The following is a 22,021-nucleotide window of genomic DNA, read 5'->3' as shown; positions in this document are numbered from 1 at the left end:
AGGGTGTTTTAGGAGTTGTTCTTTAGCTCACAAATCTAAAAAGCTTAGAGATGGCTGTTTTCAAATTTAGCTTGACTTTTTAATATGTTCAAAATTCTGAACATGAGTTCTGCTAGGTAGCCAAGCCACACACTCCTCCCTAAACATATTGAGGCATAAAGAACAAGGAGGGGTATTAAAGCCATCCAGCTAGCAAGCCTTGTGGCCAGTCTGCCCTGCCTCTCACTCCCCCTCACCCAGCACTATCCTATTAATAGCAGTCAAGGGGCCAGCGGAGTGGGCTCAGCTGAATACTGACACGGACAATAAGTGGTGTTGGGCTCTAACTCCTAAGCGGAGCTTCAGATTATTGGCCAATTCCTTCCTAGGCCGGAGGGTCCCTATCCACCCAGAGAGGTGATTGAAGGGGAGGGCAGAAAAGTCTGATGGGAGGGGGAGTCCTTCTTCAGGCCCAGGAAAGGGAGGATAAGTTCAAGAACAGGCTAGCTACTTTTGGGTTCTGCCCCAAAGTGGTCAGCAGAGACTCAAGTCAAGATTTCAAAATGATTCAAAGCACAGTTCAACTATGCAAAAAGGAATACTCTTTTTGTAATCTCCTGGACGCCTACTCATGTGCTAATAAAGCCATTTGGTTCAAAATAAAAAGCTTTGACTTTGGCTTTTGATCTCCATCGGTCTCACTCCCCCCCCCCCCCCCGGTTGTCCCCAGTGACCTCTCCAAGATGACTTTAGTTTTTTATTTTTGGTGACTTTGAAGGACGGCTGCCTTCAAAGTCCCCCCAAATAAAACTAATACAAATAAAAATATTCGTTGATATGGTTGCTGATGTTTTCTCAATCCACTTCAAGGTGTGAATAAAGGCACCTTTAGAAAAGTGATTGTTACACATCCGTAACACCATCTAAATAAAAACTGTGTGCTAGCTATGCAAGGGCAGCTTCAAGACAACCTCCTGGACTCACTGTACCCCTTCCAACTTCAAGCCCCTCCTGTGCGGCTTACCCCCACACCCATACCCCTGATACCCCCGCACACGTATTTTTTGGTTTGGCTCCTACTTAATAGAACTGAAATACTAAAATCAATAAAAGTGTAATAACCACATGTAATCATGATGGGATGTATGAATATTCTTAATGCCAATGAGTTTTCAACACATCCAGGAGCTGTGCCTTTCTTATTCAAATCCCCGATTACACCATTTTACTCTGAGTTTTCCCACAAAAAGCTCTGATGAAATCAAAGTTGATATCTTAGGCCAGATTCTTATACCTACTTATGCATGTATTGGTCTCTCCTGATCATATACCCTCCCCAACCCGTGTACACATATTTATTACCATGAGCTTATAGCCAAAAAGGAAAGGAAAGGCAGCATTTAAAAATGGCCCCATTGCCTAATCCCCAGCAGTCATTCATGCAGCTCAAAGGCCAGCACAAGTTCCCCCTAAACTCGAATGTTGGATCAGTATAAACCTTATGCCATCATAAAATGAATGAAATATCCTGTCTGTGTCACCATGCCCCACAGTTACACTCCTGTCTGCTGCAGCCCAGTAGGAACAACATCTTTGTCAAAGGAAAGAGCTGGCATTGGGAGCACCGTAAGGCACCTCCACCCTCAGCCTGGCTAGCCTCCCGCTTCCACAGAACTGTGGTCAAGTTTCCTGTAGAACCTTGAACCTGTAGAAGCAACAAAGCAGAGATTCCTGAACGATCCTTCACCAAAAATGTTCTGTTTCAAACATCCCAGCATTGATGCTGCACCATCACTATTTATACTTGAAAAATATTTCTTTTGTCTCAGAAATTCCAGGAGATACAGGGGCTTGTTAGCATAATCATGTAATTATAGTGACTGAAGTCTCCCTTCCTGCACCCAATTGCACCTATTCCTCACTTAATCGCTTTAATTCCCTCCTAAAAGCCCTACCACTAAGTAAAAAGCTGTTAAATAAAAAATATTTTCATTGATTTTATCCGGAAAAACTATGAGCATTCCATCCCAAACCAAGTTACCCAAACCATTTCTAGAAAAATATATCAAGTTTACATAAGTAAAAAGCAACAATTTGAAAGTAAATGAATATGGTTTGTCCATAAAAATGTAATGGAAGTGCATGATACATGCCAAAGGAGGGAGAGCAGATTTGAGAGCGGGTAGCAATGGCTGGAGAAGCAGGGAGAGGTTGCCATTCTTGGGAAACTATTGGAGAGTCATAGGGTTCACATTCAAGCAGAAAACTTTTTGGAGCTCATGGTTAGCCTATGCTCAGACTGTACCCACAGATAAAGTTATAGCACAGAATAACACCTGTAGGGCAAAATAAAGACTAAAGATGAGAGAGCCTTGAAACGTGTGGGAAGAAGGCATACACACAGCTAGCAGAAGGACTGCAGAAGATGTTCCTCACCCCTTTCTCCCCCACATCAGGAGACCACCACCCTCACGCTCCCCAGGAGGTTCTCTCAAGTTTTATGTTAGCAGCTGAGCTCTGAGATTCACCAACTCCCTCTCTCCTTTAGCTTTGCTGGTTCATGGGAGGAAGCCAGCAGCCCATGGTGGTATGCCATCTTGTCAGAGGGACCATGCATTCTTCCAGATCTCTGGTTCACGGCATAAACATTACATCAAAAGCCTACATGGCTTAGTGTTTGAAACTCAACAGTCCAAGTTTTTCCAGTTTGAGAACCTTAAATTTGGCTTTGTGCACCTGTGTTTCCAGGAAACACCAGAGGAAAAAAAAATCCATTAATATATCACAATACAAAGCAGCCACCATACACATAAGTACAGGTACACACATATCGACAACAGTCATGCGTAGTTTTAAGGTGAAAAAAGACTATAGACCACTACTGAAGGTTTTCCTTTGTTTTAGTTTGTGCTTTTCTTCCTCAAAAATCCTCATTTGGTTTATCAAGTATGAAGGATAGGAGTTTCTCTCTGCATTTTACTGACAGGGAAACATGAGCAGAAAAAAAAAATGCTATTAAATGGTTTTCCCAAAATGCCAAACCCCATGAATCTAAAGACTGTTCCAACCAGCCTTTTTATCTTTCCTGCAAAGCACTGTTGATTATTCACATTGTTTCCAATAGGAGAAATTTTGACTTCTTTCTTATCTTCAAACATCCTAGCCTCACATTTTACAACTGAATATAATTTTAAACATGCCAAATCTGGATCTAGTCAGAACTGCAAATACATCAGAATAACTGACAGAGTTAAAGCAGATGGTGATAGCAAACAAGGGCGTTTCATTCACGTCTTTGTTCCTCTGGTTATGCCACAAACACTTACCGGAAGCTTTATTTACTGAGTGCAAACATTTATTGGGTGCTCAGGCCTCTGTTAGCTGCCAGGGATATAAAAGGAAAGAAGACGTAAACATCGCTCTCAAAGGGTGGAGTCTAGTAGGGTAGATAGAGATGTAAACAAATAATGGTAGTGCACCGCCAGCAAGCTACAATAGAGATAAGAATTAAGTGCTGCTCAGAATCCCAGAGTGATTAACACTGTCTGCGGGGAATACCAACCCAAGCGGGGAGTCTAAAAGCAACACAGGCTTCAGGGTTGGTTCTTACAGCTTAGAAACAGAAAGACTAAAGCTGAGACGAAGCATCAGCACGTGCTTGAAAGCAAAACAGAGTGGTAAAAATCCAGAGACCCTCCAACCAGCCGCAAGAGAAGATGTGCTTTTGACTAGAATCATTAAGTGGCATTTCCAACAAGTCTTTAAAAAATCCAGAAAACCATTTGGTAAGAGAAAGAATGTGGAAATTATGTTGCCTTTTTTTTTTTAAGCTGACTTGTAATTTTCACTCTGGCAGGGCTCAGTTTATAAAGAGGAAGTGGATTTTTAATATATTTCCTATAAAGAAAAGTCTTCAACTGGATAAGATGAACCACAGTCTCTAGAGCCCATGGCGCTAATAAAGTAAAACAGTCATTCCCCAAGGGTTCATGTGCTCCCTCCTGCCCCCTTTTTTTTAAACTGTTCAGAATTTGCTCTCCAAGCACCCTTCTGTGACGAAAACGCCCAGCGCTGGCCTTGGCCCAGAGGAAGTGCCTTTGACTGTGGTGGTCCTGAAATAAATCAGCTCTTTTCGAGAGGAACTTGAGGGAGTAAAATCTACAACTCACATTATCAGTCTGGGATTGAGTCCTTGTGAACAGCAGAGGCAACAAACTTCAAACTTTATCAAGATTGTAGTGCTCATTAAGGAAGTGAAATTGAGCCAGGTTTGAAGGAAAGCACTGTAGTAATTACCGAGTTATGAAGATTTAAAAGCTACGCGCCTGGGCACGCAGAGAGCAACATGTTTCCTTTGGGTTCAGAGACACCGCAATTACAGGGCTTAAGGGGAGCAAAGCACAGAATTAGAACTCCCCATTAGTTTGATTAATCACTGATGTAAGTGCAGGCCCTGGAAATGGCTATGGCTCAGCCTGATCTGTGTCTCTTCCTAATCTTCCCCTCCCCTTTTCTCCCTCTATTTCCTTTACAAGATCAGGGCGCCAGGGAAGAGATCAAACCTTGTATTAATGATAAGAAATTGGGTGCAAGAAAGTTAAAACTTCCTGAAGCTTAATGATTTCCCTACATCAGTGTTGGCTTTGCCAAGAATTGTATAATAGCATGTTCTTTCTTCTTCCCGGGCTGTTAAATCATAATGGTACAACAATGACATGTTAGTAAATCTAATAAGAAAACCGGAGAATAAACTATTTCATGTGGGTGTGGAACAAGTTAACATCCCCATAGGAAGCTCACTGAGATAATGATATATGATATTGCATTAGATGGGCTTTAACAAACAAAAAAAACCCAATATCTAGCCAATTAGCAATAAAGGGCAAGAGTCTGGTTCTTTGGAAAAAACGGTTGCGCCCTTTTGATCAACATGACTAACAAATCTACTTGCAGAAATGGTGTCTTGCCCTGGAAAATGATGCTGCTGGTGCAAGGTAAGTATTTTTGGGTCAGGATATTTGACTCGGTACCTCCACATCAATATAACCAAAAAGTACAGCCAATTTTTTATGAATGGGGAACACAAAGGGACAAAAAGGTCAATGCACTAATTCAACCCCAGCGTGACCACTCAGAGAAAGAACTCTGTAAATGAAAATCCAGAACTCTTGGCACAAAGGCACCTCACTGGACGGGCCAACCTTTAAATTGTGTGTGAGATGACCCTTGATGGGAACGGTGATTTTGTCAGCGGGAGATTTTTAAATAAAAAATGTCACTGAAATTTACTTACATGACCCTTTTCATATTTTTGCATGAACTACAGGGCTCCTGGGATCAAACGTGAGACAACCAACCAGCCATGCCTCTTAAATTATTTTTCCGGAGGTGTTTTCTTTCTCCACCTCAATTGTAAAGATCCAGGAGTAACAGCCCAGTGCACAAAATAGACATTTTTATTTCTCATCCTGTCTCAATGGTCTCATAAGGGGTTGAATAAGAGTCTGGAAATAATGAAAGCTTCTCCATGAAGAAACACAAGACTCACCATAAGGCACAATAGCACCTAGGAGTCTCCTATAGTAACGGCAACACTAGGGGAAACATTGCAAAAGTCTGAATTTCCTACTTAAGAAAAAAAGAAGAATTTAAAAGGTGACCGTCCTATACACTCACTAGTGTACAGATGGAATCACAGGCCACTAAGACGAAAATCAACAGTTGTCCAAGAATTCTGTTGGAAAAAAAGTGGTAAGCAAGTCCCTGGATTACAGGCTTATTTTGATCTGTTTCGAAACATGTTTAATTTCCTACTGACTTTGGGGAGAATTTCACCTCTGGTTGCTAGGAAAGTCATAATAAAAGGATAGAGAAAGTGAAAAAGAGAAGAAAAAGGATTTGAGTCTTTAAAATTATTTTCCATTTTTATTTTCATTTTGCCTTTATTTGCCCTTGGGAGAGAGAACGTTCATGTTTAACCACCCATAGTTCTGCTACAGTGGCAGACATTGTCATTTGCTTACCCACTATTTCTTTCTTCTTTTCTAACAGGATCTCGATTTTGTTCCATGTGGCAATGGCGCCAGCCAATCTGCTCCCAAGGCACCCTAGACTGCCTTGCATTCAGGGCTGTTCAGATGACGCAGTTCTGGATAAAGACGTCTACGTGGACATCTGCTAGAGATTTCTAGGAATGTTTTTGCTTTCCTGATACAGGTGCTGCCCCTTCCTGCTTCTTTCTTCTTTTTTGGGCCTGGAGAATGGACTTGAGGCTGAGATGGAAGGGCTGTCCTGTGACAGTGACACACGTGAGGAAGAAAGCCTCATGCAAGTGGATTAGGCTCCTGGAATACAAATGATAGGGCAGAGCGCTGCTCCAGACCAGAGCTCCCTTCTCCTCCCCAGATTTCCTGTATTGTGAGAAAAATAACCCCTTATTTGGGTCAGCTCCTATACATGCAGTTCTGACGGATAGGAGTACCAATTCCTTACAAAGCAATGCTCCAAAATTCAGAAGACCAGGGTTCCAGATCTTCCTCATTCATTCATTCCATAGATGTTATTCAACAAACACCTACTACGTGTCTGTGACTGTTCTAGAAACCAAGGAATCATCTGCAAATTAAACAGAACAAAGACCTGCCCTCATGGTCCTTACTTTCCAGTTAAACAATGTTAAATAATCATTGTTCAGTAACAGTTTATATATTCAAAAGATGGTTCTAGTGGGTTTATATACTTAAAGTAATAAAAAGAAATGATGTCTGTAGCAGATGGATGTTGATTTCCTTCCAGAATTCCTTCACCTGGCTGGAGCACTCAACCCCACACTGTGGTGGATGTTGGCTGCTCACGGCTGCAACCTGCTCTGGAGGCGTTCCTGTATCTCAGGAGGAGCCACCCAGGAGGTTACCTCCCCCTAGAAGGGCAGCCCATAGCCAATGACTCAGTGGTATAGTGTGGAACACACTCCGTGCTGGTATTCGCACTGCAGAGCTCTTTGTGGGCTCAGGCTGAAGCTGCCTTCTCCTGAATCCACATCTTTGCTTAGCTCCTTCCCCTGCCAACCCTGCTTCCCTCACACCTCACAGGTTCCTCCTCAGAGCTCTCCCTCACCACATTATCTGCACCAAACATTCCCCACCTCAGGCTCTGCTGGTGGGAACCTGACCTACAACCGTATCTGACTCCATTTTTCTTTAATTAATAAAAAATATAATTTTTTCACTTCTCTCCTTTGTACAAACTATCTGAAAACTTCCTCATTTGAATTAAGGTTAGTAGAAATTAGAGGGGCTTAGTTATAACTCACACAGTTTGTCATCATTCAACTAACTACAGCTAGCCACCATGTTGGTTCTGACCAGTATAACATCCTAATTGTTTTAACTAATAATAATAAACCATTTCATTTTCACCCCCAATTGACCACAAGATAAGATGCATAAGGATTCTTAATATTGAAATACAAGTCTATGAGAAGCATAAAAACAAGAATTATGATAATCTCCTCTAAATCAGCATTGAACTGATTCAAATCTTATACACACATCAGGAAGACGCTGGTATCTCAAAAACTAAGGTTAAAGTGAAAATATCATGATGATTATATCCATTTTGCATTTGCATTTATTGGGAATAAAGACTATCCATACGGTGATTTGTTATGCTCATAATTAATAGCACCAAAACTTTCCTCTCATATTATGTCTTAGCTCGGGCCGCACATAACAAAATACTATAAACTGAGTCACAAACAATAGACATTTATTTCTCACAGTTCTGGAGGCTGGAATTCTGAGATTAGGGTGCCAGCATGGTGCGGTTCTGATGATGGCTCTCTTCCTGGTTTGTAGACAGCTGCCTTCCCACTGAGTCCTCATATGGCAGAGAGAGAAAAGACTCTGGTCTCTTCCTCTTCCTATGAGGGCACTAATCCCATCATGGGGGCTCCACTCTCATGACCTCATCTAAACCTAATTACTTCCCAAAGGCCCTACCTCCTAATACTATCACAAATTTTTTTAAAATTTTTAAAAAATTTTTTAAATTTGGGGTATTTTTTAAAACCCCAAAATATGTCATATATAAAAAGTACAAAATGAAGGAACTATTAACATCATGTCATGAAAATAGTTTTTGCCTATTTTGGTGCCTGAACATAGATTTACATTTCCACTGGACTGTAATATACATTCAGTCTAAGACCACATACAAAATAATACGTCAATTTAAAATCAACTTCTTGACACAGTCTACTTTTTCTTACATAAGCAATTTAAGGTAAATAAAATGTCACTTGTTAAATAGCAAAATATAAAAATTTTATCTTTATAGATTGTGAATAGTAGTACAATTGAATTGAAATTAATGTCCTGGTAAAACTTTTAATCACTTGTTAATCCAAAATTAAACAGTATTTGCTTAAAATCGAGTTTTTTATCATTCACTATACAAAAAGGGTAAAATTATTTTTTAACATTTTAAACATTAAATATTTAAACATTAAAAGATTGACATGTCACTTTCAAAGGGATTCAAGTGTACATAAAATAGAAATGCTGAGATAGTTGATCTCTGGAGTTGCATATGATCTGAATAACTATGATTCTCCTGTCATAAGCTAAACTGGGAGCTAGCTGTAGCATGCCTGGGGACCTTCATTTACCTTTCATTATATTAGTAGGTAGTTGGAGAATAGTCCTTAAGTATTTAAAAGCTGAACAGTGCCCCACTCTGCCCCATTTTATCATTGCCTGGCTCTAAAGCGACTCCCTCGTTGGTATCCCACAGCCCATGCAGCCGTCCTCTGCCCTAGAATCTGTCTTGCTATACTGTATTTTTTCTAAGCAAGAAGCACTGGGCTTAATTCAGGAAAAAAGTGTGTTGGATGTGAAATGAACCAAACAATACAAGTCTCTCAACTGTAGAAACCCTGAACTGAGTTTATGGATTCTCCAGTCCTAGAGATCTTTTAGGATGTCTCCAAACTCAATATCTTGGGGTTTAAATATTCAAATACCTAGAGGGAAGGAACTGAACTAAATGACCCTTTCAATTCTAAGATTACAGTTTCTAACCACTGGTGTTCAATATTAATCCAAGCTGAGCTCTTGCATGCTGCTTCATTGTTTTCAACATTAAAATACATGAAAAGCACATTGTAGACTATGTCTACACCACCAGTACAAAGCAGTGTGTACAGTGAAGATAACCAAAGAGAACCATGGGATCTGGAAGATGAGAAAAGATACCCAAATCAAGTTTCCATTTGGACTAACTCATTAGCTTTACAATAACTGGTTTAGTTTTTCTCACCAAAAACAGAGGATTCCATCTTATTAAAGCCCTGAAACCTGTATGACCTTTTTTTCTCCTCAGTCTTGTTCTCCTATATATGCCAATTGAGTGACTAAAACCTAGAACTAATTGACAGGTATGCCCATGCATCTTCATAGCTCTGCAAAATCCCCTTGGGCAATTCTGTGTAAACAGAAGTATTGACCATGTAAAGAGGGCATTGTAATTACACATTATATTGAGTTATAATACCCAACTAAAGTACTTTATATGAGCCCTCTATATATTAATGTCAGCATCTATTTATTATATATGTTGCACATAGACAAAAGCAAATCCAATTCTGTGCTATTGAATGGTGGTTTACTTTGCTTGTTTCCTCATATTTTAAGAAATACTGTAATGGATTTAAGAAGTTGTCACTGTAAAGAGTTTGAATTGTATGAAGTTAGCCCTCTGTGGTTAGAGTAGCATCCAAAAGGTGGAGCCTGGGACTCAAAGTTTACATCCCTGAGCACAGCACTCTCTCCCAGTGATTTCAATGACTTAAAGAATTCCTTGGGCAAGCCACCCATTCTTTGTTTTCTTGCTTCTCTTTCAAGTCGTAATTCCCAGCTTCACATATGGCAGTTCTGAAAACAAGCCTCAACCAAAGGGCTAAGCAATTCTGAGACGAAATGAACCACCAAGTACTGCTGTATCCAGCATGATGTTTTTCTGGGGGAAAATGACTCCTAGGGCCTTTTCTCCCTCACTGTCTAAAATGGTTTCCTTGGTAAACACAGCTGGGGGTTTGTCCATTGTAAATGACGCAAACAAAGAATCCTCCGCAAATCCCTGGAGTTACTCTTCTGTGGTTTAAGAGGATTATTAGGCAACAGCTTCCCAGTACCCAGTCTGAAATACATCCCCATTACTTATTTTCTTCCAGTGTCTCCACCCGCCTTACAAAACCATTTTTCTGCCTTCAGGGTTCAATTTTGGAGATTAACACATGCTGGTTCTTACCATGGTGCAGTCCCAACCCAAAACGATGACGTGCTCCCCTTCTCCCACAAGCTAACACTATTTCTGGACATGTGAATTGAACGTTCAATTCACTCAGCAAGGCTTTTGATTTTTCTGAAAATTTTTCTATTAGATGCAGTATGAAAAGTATAGGGTTACCTTGGTCCTACTTCATGATTTAATATGGTTCCCAACCTTGGCTGCACATTGGAACCAGCTGGAAAAATTTTTTAAAATAATGATACCCCGGCCCCCACTACCAACCCCACCAAGAAGTTCTGGTTTAATTGGTCTAGGGAGCAGCCTGGACATCAGGATTTTTAAACTCCCCAGGTGTTTCTAATGTGCAGCCAAGGTTAAGAATCAACTGGAATAAGGAGACTTGGTTCAAATGCTGCCACTAATTATCTATGTGGCCTTGAGCAAAAGAAATATTCTTTTGTCCAACAAGTATTCATTCCTTGATGGCTTGCTATATGCAAGACAGTGCTAAGGGTCTCTCTCTCCAGCCTCCAAGACAAGTGAATTGGACTCAACAATTTGCTCATTCATTTGGCAAATAAGTATTCAGTGCCTACTACCTTCCAGGCACTGTGCTAGGCACAAGGGGTAGAGCAATGAATTAGATGGACAAAATTCCTGCCCTCGTGGAACTTACAGTTTAGTTGGGGGAGGCATAACCATATACAAGTGGTGAAAACTTAAATAGCAATGTCAGATAAAGGATGGGAAGGATGATGGGAGGGACTGACAGCCAACATGGAGGCAGTGGTGGGGGTGGTGAAGGGGTGAATGGAGAGAGGTAGACAGGTTGTAGAAAAAGTCAAGGAGATCACATCTCCAGGACTTGGTGATGGATGTGATATAGGGGTAAGAAAGAAAAAGGGAAGAAGGCCAATTCCTAGAGCCCAAGATTGATGGGTCAGTCACTGGGGCAAAGAATGTGAGAAAAGAACCTCAGCCACCCAGGGGGTTGTGAGGGTCTAGAGCTAAGGTGTATGAAACTGGGGCAATGAAACCAATCCCCATCCCAGACAGAGATCAGGGCAGAGGAGGGTCCTTAGCTAAGAAATTCAAGGGCTCTCACAACTGGTCATTTCAACACCTGGGCTGGGTCTTTGTATAGCTAAAGGGGAGGCCACTAACAGCCTGTTCCCATAGGTCCAAAGCTGAACAACTTGAAAGAGAAAAATGCAGAGAAGAACCAATTGTGATTGTATAATGATGTGAAGTACCAAGTCCACTGTGGAAAAGGGGACCTTGCAAACCATGGAGGCATTTGGGGAAAGAGTTCTCTTCCTCCTTCTGGGTGTAGACTATGTTGTCTCTGAGAATTCATATTTGTCCTTGGGAGACCTTTGCAAGTGTGTAAGTGCACACGTGTGTGTGTGTGTGAAAGAGAGAGTGAGAGAGATGAAGAGAGAGGGAGAGACATCCATAGCTACTGTTGGACAATCTGAAGAGGAAAGACATGCATTTGTCCCTCCCCTCAGCGTGCAGCTCTTGAAGGAGAGCGGCCAGAATACGGCCCACGGGAGACTGCAGAGGTACTTGTTGACTAAGGCACACTGGAGGAAAGGTCCTGCTGGGGGGAAGGGGATGTAGCCTGGGGTGAGAACAGCCTCAGTGGATGAAAATTTCCAAAAGGGAGAGGCAGAGGTGGAAGAAGGAGGGGATTCCACAGAGAAGAGCAGACTTGAGGGCAGGGAAGCAAGGACAGGAACCGAGGTGTGCCTCTAAGAGTCCCCCTGTGAAAGCTTAAACTCCTTGAGGGTTCTCGAGGTTTCACATTCTTTCCTTCACATGTGGTTTTTTCCCCTTTGATGCTCCTCAAACCACGAGAAAAGACTGACAGACCCACTTAACTGTCTGGCTGTGTTAGGAAGGAAAGTGCGAATTGGGACTCCCAATTACCCTCTAAAGCTCCCAGACAACCTTGCAGAGGGAACAGCAACTCACCGAGCGGAAGGTCCTCCCGAGTTCCAGACCTCTACCCACAGTGAGGTTTGTAGCGCCCCCTGGTGGAGTAGGGAGTAATACACGACTCAGAGAAGCCGAGTGAGGCGGACCCACACCTTGAGAATGGACTAGGATTCAATCCATCCCTTTCCCAAATACCATGGGGAAGCAACCCTTAAGAATGAGATGGAAACTTTCATTTGATTTACAGAAGCAAAACACCAGGCACAGTGCCTGGTTCTGAGTTGGCACTCAGTAATAGGCAGCCATTATGATGATTACGATGATTATGATTATTGAGATACAGTTGCTATAGATATCCTGTGGCCTTAAATGATGTGAGAATGGTTCACAGAGTAAGAAGTCCTGCAGGCTCAGAACACGTGGATTGTAATGTGGAGGGTTTGAGGGCATAGTCAGTAATCCAGCTCCGAATCAATCCTTAGCTTGTCTTCCCAGCAAGTATACGTTGGCCGGGTGATGCTCATGTGCATCACACTTAGACCAGAAGTCTTCAGACCTCTGGGGGGCTGTGCTTCTTGCTCCAGAAAAGCTCATTCCTTTCACTGTAGCTCTTGGTGCTGTTTCCCAAAGGGTCAGCAGTCATCTTGGAAAGCCCACCATGCATCGTGCTAGAGGCCTAAGGAGGCAAGAAGATGCTGCAGGAGGAGAGAGAAAAATTAGAACAAAGTAGGGTCAAGGGGTGGAGTGGGAGTGGAGAAGAGAGGAAGATAGGGCCAGTCAGGGTCTCAACAGGAAACAAATGGCACATTCAACTGAGAATGATTAGAAGAGGGTTCTTTTACAAAGGGACTAATTACACAATGGCAGCAGGTGGGAAAATGCTGGAATTCGGGGTAAGTGGCAACAGAGCTGTTACCACCCTGAGGCCTGAAGGGATGAGAGGAGAGCAACGTTACCGGAAGGAGAGAGTCATGCAGGCTTCCTTGAAAGAAGCAGTGACCTTAGGTCAATGGACAGAGTCAGCCCAAAGAGGGAACTGAGCAGAATAAATATCTGGATCTCACTGTTCTCCCATCCTCTGATCTACTTCCAGAACTCTCCATAGTTCAAACCCAACTGGAAACCCGTGGACAAGGGAACCCTGTTGACATAATCCACATAGATCAAGCACCCAGACCACGGAGCAGGCTGGAGAAGGGTGGAGAAGGGCAAATAGAAGATGTCTGGCACAGTAGAGGAGGGACATCTAAGGATTGATATCAGTGTTTTTTGTTTTGGGGGGTTTTTTGTCCAGAAGCTAAGACCATAGGCCCATCGGCAGCAGGATAGGCTGAGTATAATTATCCCAGAAATGATGATAGGTTTATCTTCAACCATCCAAATTCTCTCTTTGCTCTTGGGGTGAAAGACAATCCTCAGTTTGGAAACAGCCATGTCCAGGAGTAGGAGTAGGAACAGAAACCCTAACAAGGGAATGGAGTTTTCCTTGTGGCTGCTAATAGAACCACAGAGAACTAGAAAAGGTATTGTGAGGGGCAGGAAAAGGTGCGGGGGTGAGGGGTGGGTTGGGGGAGAGCAGAACTGCTCATAAAGGAAAGCAAACATCTGGCAGTCAGAGAACAGCATGCAGTAGAAAGTGACTATACAAGTGTAGTCGAGGGTCCTTAATAAAGGGCCTCAGCCTGGAACTTGGGGCTGGTGGCGGGGGCAGGGAATGGGGTCCAGTTGAGATATCACATTTTTTCATAGTCCAAGATTCCACTTCCTTCTCTTTTCACCCAACGTCCTCCTGGAAGTCATACAGACCTTTCCTTAACATCGCTGTGTGTGTGTGTGTGTGTGTGTGTGTGTGTGTGTGTGTGTGTGTGTGTGTGTTTTCACTTGTCACTAAATGATCAGCATTCAATGAAACGCTTCTATTTTGGGGGTATTACCATCTCTAAAACAAGATGCAGAAAAGCAAAGGGAGGCAGCGAGGGGCTGCATTTAATCTTCTCTAATATCGCAGTACGCAGGAAACTGGGGAATGAAAACATAGTCATTTAGAAAATGGTTGATGAGTCACTGATTGGCACCGGGTGGAGAAAAAGAGAAGTCATTATTCATTCAGAGTATGCCTGGTCTTTAAAAATAGGCTCCTCACTCTGCTGGAGGGGGCGTCTGGGCTTTAGAGACTGCGAGGGTGGCAGAGGGCAGGAGCCAGTACGGAAACTGCCCAAGGCGGGCAGGGCCCTCCTCCTCCAGCTAGATACATTGCAGCCCTTGAAAGCTCTCCAGCTTTAAGAAGCAGAAAGACAGCTTAATGCCGCCTTGTTCCTCCTGTACCTCTTTCTTGAGGCCTTAATAATACTTTTTGGGAAACTTCAGCTTCAGGGGAACCGGGCCAAGTAGAAGAGACGGCACTTTTTGTGACCATAATTTTGCCAACAGACCCAACACTCCGTTACTCTCAGAATTCCCTTTCCAGGTCCTGGACTACCCAGGTCTCCCTGCTTTTGACCTCTTTGTTGTTTATGAGTTGTTCTATAACTGAGTTGGTGGGGTGCGGGGATTAGAATCCGTCAAATTAGAATATGGGGAAATGGTTGCTGGAGGAGGAACATTAAAATCCTGAGTAAACACAGATTTAAGGATTGCCTGGGAATTTTGTTTCTGCATGTGTTACAGGAAAATGAAACAAAACAAAATAAAAATCTAGCCTGCTAAGGGTTTTGTCTTTGTATGACAGTTCTTGGACCTTAACGTGCAAATCTGGGCAACGGGTGAGGCAGTGAACCAAAAAGAGATTGATTGCTTTACAATGAGAAGGGCAGAGAAAAGAATGGATCTAGAAGGTGAGAGGTGGCAAAGCCCAGGTCAGGCCATGTTGGAGAGGAAGCCCAGGGACATTTTGAGAGACAGGGAAAAAGAGGGACACCTATTGGGTTGTGATGAAATGGGGCTTTGGGGAGAAGGATGACTAAAGAGAAACTTGACTGTGTGCTATGAATGGAATTCCTTCTTTACATTTTGTTGATACTATAGGAAAATTTAAATAGTTTTTCAATTATTTTGGGTTGTTGGAATGGTGTTTCTTCTGAATGCAGCACTGAGCTGAGGTGGACAATAGGGTGGCGCAGATTTATGCAGAGATTTATGCAGATTACAGGCTCGGAGTGCATCCCACCCATGCCTATGGCTGTGCCCCTCCCGACAACCTTTACAACATACTCGCAACTCTCTTATATTATATTTTGGCTGTCACTTGTTTAGTTAGTTGTCCTCGCTCATAACTGGGATAAATTTACCTACCCTAAGTAGAGACAAAATGGGAAAGTCTGATGCTGGATCTAGTTTCAGAAAAGGAGGTAGATCTGCAAGGCCCAAATTAATCTCAGATTGGAATTCTATCCTAATATTCAACTCTGGATATCCAGAATCTTCCAATTTTCAGTCTCTATATCCTTCAAGAAACTGCTAGGGTGCTGGGAGGTAAAAGAGAGGCTCAGTAGCCTGCAGACTGTTGAGGAACATTCCCGTTTTGTTGGGAGCCTGCAACTACAGTTACTTCCCATACAACGTTGAACATTTTAAACATTATTATATGTACAACAGACAGTTTCACGCTTACATATTTTGCACTTTTATTTTACACACTCCTTTTAGTCCCTCAAAATCCTGAAAATGACTTTTAGGCACATACATTCTCCTTTTGTCCAACCAAGATGTAACGCTTCCAGAAAAAAAATAGTAAAGCAATCTACTAAAAGAATTATACATCGTAATCCAGCAAGATTTATTCCAGGATTGTAAGGTCTCAATAGACATCTAAGAGGCATTTGATAAGATACAATGCCCATTCCTGATAATAATTCTTAGTCAGCTAAGAATATAAGGATACCTCCTTAACAAGATAAAGAATATCTCTCTTTAACCAACAGCCAACATCATGTTTAATGTTACCAAACAAATTACAAAAGAGCTAGAAGTATCTCCATTAAAGTAAGGAAGAAACAAAGAATTCCTGATATCACCATTGTTGTTCCATTGATCAACATTGCCCTGTAGGTTCCAGCCACTATGATAAGATGTTAAATAGCAAGAAGTGGAAAAACTTATCAACATTCTCAGATGATTTACTTGTTTGCCTGGAGAAATCAAAAGAATCTAATGAAAACCCAATGGGCCAAATAATCAAATTCATTAAGGTGGACCAGTTATAAAACAAATACACAAAACTCATTTATATCATCTTTTCTATAAATTAGCAATCTCCAGTTAGAAAATATATTGGGAAAAGATTGTGTTTCTCATAGTAACATATGTTTTGTTTTTGTGTGTGTGTGTGTGTGAGGAAGAAAGGCCCTGAGCTAACATCTGTGCCAATCCTCCTCTTTTTGCTGAGGAAGACCGGCCCTGAGCTAACGTCTATTGCCAATCATCCTCCTTTTTTTCCCTTTTCCTCCCCAAAGCCCCAGTAGATAGTTGTATGTCATAGTTGCAACTCCTTCTGGTTGCTCTACGTGGGACGCCACCTCAGCATGGCCGGACAAGCAGTGCATGGGTGCGCGCCTGGGATCCGAACCCGGGCCGCCAGTAGCGGAGCGTGTGCACTTAACCACTAAGCCACGGGGCCAGCCCCTAACATATGTTTTTAAAAGTTGCTTTCCATATGCACAAGGTGTTCCACTGCATGTTCATCTGTGACTTCCAACAACAGAGATGATCACTTTATTGAGTATTTATTTTTTTCCAAGTACTGAACTGAGGCCAAGCTTCCCAAAGTGTATATTACAGAGGAAAAACTAGCACATCTAAACTATGATCTCATGGATATCACTGCTTAGGATGAGACTTGAGAAGTCTCCTTTTTAAAGTAAATGTATTGGGCCGGCCCCGTGGCTTAGTGGTTAAGTGCGCGCGCTCCGCTGCTGGCAGCCCGGGTTCGGATCCGGGCGTGCACCGACACACCGCTTCTCCAGCCATGCTGAGGGCGCGTCCCACGTACAGCAACTAGAAGGATGTGCAGCTATGACATACAACTATCTACTGGGGCTTTGGGGGAAAAATAAATAAATAAATAAAATTATAAAGTAAATGTATTTCAGTTAATAAAAGGGGGTTTCTTTAAAGGGGGGAGAAGGGCAAACGTTAGTAGGGGGGATGTGCTGGATCGGTTCCATTTGCCCCTCCCTACCCACCCATTCTTCCTTCTCCTCCTCCCTGGAAGGCTGGTCTTCATGGATCACATCATGGGCTCCCTTGCTTCTGGCTGGGCCCAGCCAATGGGGAGCCCCAGCAAGAGATGGGATGGCCGGAGGAGAATGAGGCTGGGGTACTTATTCAGTCTCCTGCTTCCTCTCCAGCAAAGTCACTGTGGGTTGACTGAGTCACGGTCTTGCAGTCTTCTCTAAACAACTCCCAGTTCTGTCCATGCTTTCTCCTCTTGCCCCATTCAAGCCTGGCATGATAACAACTTTCCCCAATTGCTAGCCTTGGATCCTGCACTATCCCTTGGCTGGTTTCCTTGAACCCTGCCCACACTTTTGTAACAGATCCCTTTACTAAACTTTCTTCAAAATTACCCTGACTGATACAGTGATGTGTGAATGACTCAAGTTTGGGAAGCCAAACTGTGCTATTAAGTCATCACACCAACATTTTAAGATGAGCATCATTATCCCCATTTAACACAGGAGAAAAGTGGAGCTTAGAGAGTCTAGGTAGCTTAGCCAATGTCACCAAACTATTAAATGGCAGTGGTGGACTGGATGGGCTGTCTGGGGTTGGTCTGCTGCTTTAGCACTTCACCACACTGCCTCTCAGGTAAACCCAAAGCTGTATCCAACCTTGCTGCTAACCCATCACCTCCTTGTTTCTCTAAGTAAAATACAATACTAACTCTGGCCAACTGTGATCTAACACCTCGGGTTTCTTTTCTTTAGGCCAAATGCTTCAAAAGGCCCTGTTCTGAGGAGTGGTTGGTCATGTATCCCTGCATTCAAAATCCCTTCAACTAGCTAGTGGTTTGGGGGTTCAGGGAGGAAAAGGAGCCCTATACTAATCTTTAGCCTCCCACAGAATTGACAATGCTGAAATTGGCTATGTCCCATTTGAGGTGATAGAAAGAAAGCAGAATACGCCAATAGCTACGCAAGAGTGGCAGACTCCTGGGGCTGGCCCAGGGGCATAGCGGTTAAGTGCGCAGGCTCGCTTCAGCGGCCCGGGGTTCGCAGGTTCGGATCCTGGGTGCGCACTGACGCACCGCTTGTCAAGCCATGCTGTGGCGGCATCCCATACAAAGCAGAGGAAGATGGGCACATATATAAAGCAGAGGAAGATGGGCACGGATGTTAGCCCAGGGCCGATCTTCCTCAGCAAAAGAAAAAGAGGAGGATTGGCATGGATGTTAGCTCAGGGCTGATCTTCCTCACACACACACAAAAAGAATGGCAGACTCTTGAGGTGATTCCAGCCCTTCCGAACCCACAAGAGGTCTCATAAAATTTAAGCCGAGTAATAATGACTCATGTTGTTCTCTATCCTTCCGTGAATTTTAAAGGTTTCATTAGCAACACAATACTTTATAAAATCATTGTTGGGAGGATGAGGACTTATACTTTACTCTGTAGATGGAGGAAATAAAAAATTTTAAATAATTTGATGAATCTCACTTAATGTTTTCACTGAGGAAAATCTGAGCCATCTCAATCTTTTCTTTAGTGGTTCCTTTTTGCTTTCTTTCTGGAAGGACAACTATTCTTAGAGATTCCAATATTTACTTGTTTTTTTAAGTAAAAAATATCTTTTCAGTATTTAATAACAGTAAAATAAATTCAAATCCTCAGATGGTCCTTAGAAGGAAGTGTAGCATTGTGGGTAAGAGCTTGAACTTTGGCATCAGCAGCCCTGACACTGACTCCCCAACTGTGTTATCTTAGGTGACTTTCTTAACCTCTCTGTGTCTCAAGTTCCTCATGTATAAATGAGACTAATGATGGTATTTACTTCATAGGGTTATTGGGAGAAGTAAATGAGCCAATTCATGTAAAACTTTAAACATGGTGTTTAACATATAGTAAAGACTCAATAATTGCTATTTATTATTATTACTATGTTGAAGCTTTACGATAGGCACTGAGGAGGGTCAAAGATGAAAGAATCTCTGCATGCAAGTGGATTATAATTCTAAAGAGAAAAGTGAGCATAAACAACTATAACACAAGGCAGAACTAAAGGATGGTCTGATAGAAATACAGAGTGTCGTAGCAATACAGAGGATGGAGAAACTATTTCCAGCTTTGTATTCTAGAGAAGGATGCACGACGAAGTGCCATTTGGATTGACCCTGAAGATGGTTGGGATTTTGATAGTTAGATTAGGAGGGAAGGAAATCTTAGGCAGAGGAAACAATGGCTACAAATGTCCAGAGGAAAGGGGATCAATGTCATGTTCAATGAAGAGTAAATGTTGAAGCTTAGCTGGAGCATAATATGCATAAGGGATGAGGGGAGACCAAGGGACTGGAAGGATGGACAGAAGGAGACAATGCAGAAGATAGGCTGCAGGTGGGTGGACATGTGGACATGTAAGAAACTGAAGCCAAGAATAAAAGGAGAACTGGAATGGAGCCAGAACTCTGGGCGTCCTACTCCTGACTTTCTCCTCATTGGGCCATGAGACGTCCGGATTCAGTTTCTTCATTTAGGAATGGGGGGCACTGGAGCAGATGATTGCCAAGATCCTTTCCATATATATCACTGTGAGCCTAAGAAGCCAAGGCGGTTAGTGGGCCATCTGCAGCCTGAGTTAAAATCCAGTTATGAAGTGGCAGAGCCACAGTGGTGCTGACAATACTTGGAGTTGAATGACCATGTCAGCTGTTCTGCATGAATCCTCAAACTCAGGCCAGGGTACATTTCCTTCTACACAGTTTGAAAGGGGCACATCCCCTGTGGAATCAGGGCTGTACATCTTTCCTAACAGAGCTGAAAGGTCCCCCCATGAAATGGGATAGGGACACTTTAAAGAAAGAGGAGCTCCTCATCATCTATCTTGGGGCAAAAGCAAAGACTGCACGGTTTGGCCTTAGTGATGATGCAATGGATCAATGGAGACTTGTTTATGTAACATAATAATAGTATTTGAGGGGCTTCCAGTTTGGGTAAGGGGAAAATAATAATTCAGACCAACACTCCCACAGACAACAGATAAAAAATGCTGAGTGAAATATCAATCGAGGTCTAGCCGGGAGACTGAAATCACACCAGTTATTTTAACAAAGAGAATTTAATATAAAGAATTGTTAACTAGGTATAAAGTTGTTAATTAGGTAACTGAAAACGCAAAAAGAGAACACTGAGGTTATCCCAGAGGTAGCACCTGCTGGAGGCAGCTACTGCTCCTGGAGCTGGGGACAAAGGAAAGAGGTTGGAATTATCAAAACGTAGGGGTCCCCAGTCCCATGGGGCTGGGTCCCAGACCTCTGAGGAGGTGACATCAACCAGTGGTGCTGGTGTCTCTTGTGTGGGTGGGAGGAGCAGGGGTGAGGGTGGTAGTGAAGTTGACCCAGAGTGTTAGATGCAAACTGGATTTCACTGCTACAGGAAGGAACTGCTAAGATGCCAAGGAGCTGTGCATCTGTTGTGATGCCCACAGGAACAGAAAGCAAACAGAAATGAGAAAGTCCTTCCTCCCTGCTATAGCCTTCTAATCTACTCTAGTGCCCCCTATTGGCAGAGCCTAATAGGCAGCCTGCTTGAAAAGCAGAACTGGGTTTGCCCAGAAAGTGTTAAGTATATTTATATTGATGTGAAACAGATCTCCTCAACTTTTTCATCTTGCAGAACTGAAACCCTATACCCCTTAAACAACAACTTCCCTTTGCCCTGTTTCCCCCAGCCCCTGGTAACCACCATTCTACTTTCTATGTCTATGAAATTGACTACTTTAGATACCTCATATAAATGGAATCATACAGTATTTATTCTTTAGTGACTCGCTTATTGTACTCAGCATAATGTTCTCAAGGTTCATCTATGTTGTAGCATGTGACAGGATTTCCTTCCTTTTTAAGGCTGTGTAATATTTCATTTTATGTATATACCACATTTTGTTTATCCATTCATTCATTGATGGACATTTGGGTTGCCTCCACCTCTTGGCTATTATGAATAGTGCTGCTATGAACATGAGTATGCAAATATCTCTTTGAGACACTGCTTTCAATTCTTTTGGAGATATATCCAGAAGCGCAATTCCTAGATCATATGGTAGTTCTATTTTTAATTTTTTGAGGACTCTCTGTACTGTTTTCCATAGTGGTTGCACCATTTTAAAATCCCACCAATAGTGCATAAGGGTTCCAACTTCTCCACATCCCCACCAATATTTGTATTTTCTGTTTTGGGGATAGTAGCTATCCTAATGGGTATAAGGTGATATCTCATTGTGGTTTAGATTTGCATTTGCATTTGATTAGTGATGTTGAGCATCTTTTCATATGCTTGTTGGCCATTTATATATCATCTTTGGAGAAATGTCTATTCAAGTCCTTTGCCCATTTTTTGATCGAGTTATTTGATTTTTTGTTGTTGAGTTGTAGGAGTTCCCTATATATCCTGGATATTAACCCCTTATCAAATATATGATTTGCAATATTTTCTCCCATTCTGTAGGTTGCCTTCTCACTTTGTTGATTGTGTCCTTTAATGAATAAAAGTTTTTAAGTTTTATGTAGTCCAATTTATCTAGTTTTTCTTTTGTTGCCTGTGCTTTTGGTGTCATGGCCAAGAAATCATTGCCAAATGCAATGTTATGAAGCTTTTCCTCT

The 22,021-nt window shown here is 42.4% G+C and overlaps 1 pseudogene; it reads left to right on the top strand.

Annotated features, from left to right (window-relative positions):
* The first annotated feature begins 4,954 nt into the window (after positions 1-4,954).
* LOC131400664 (poly(rC)-binding protein 2-like) overlaps positions 4,955-22,021 on the top strand; it is a 31,110-nt pseudogene continuing 14,043 nt past the window's right edge.

This window comes from Diceros bicornis, chromosome X (assembly GCF_020826845.1).
Source record: "Diceros bicornis minor isolate mBicDic1 chromosome X, mDicBic1.mat.cur, whole genome shotgun sequence".
In the NCBI taxonomy this organism is placed as follows: domain Eukaryota; kingdom Metazoa; phylum Chordata; class Mammalia; order Perissodactyla; family Rhinocerotidae; genus Diceros; species Diceros bicornis.
The sequence above is the reverse complement of the archived record's forward strand: the minus strand, read 5'-3'. Positions and strand labels throughout refer to the sequence as shown.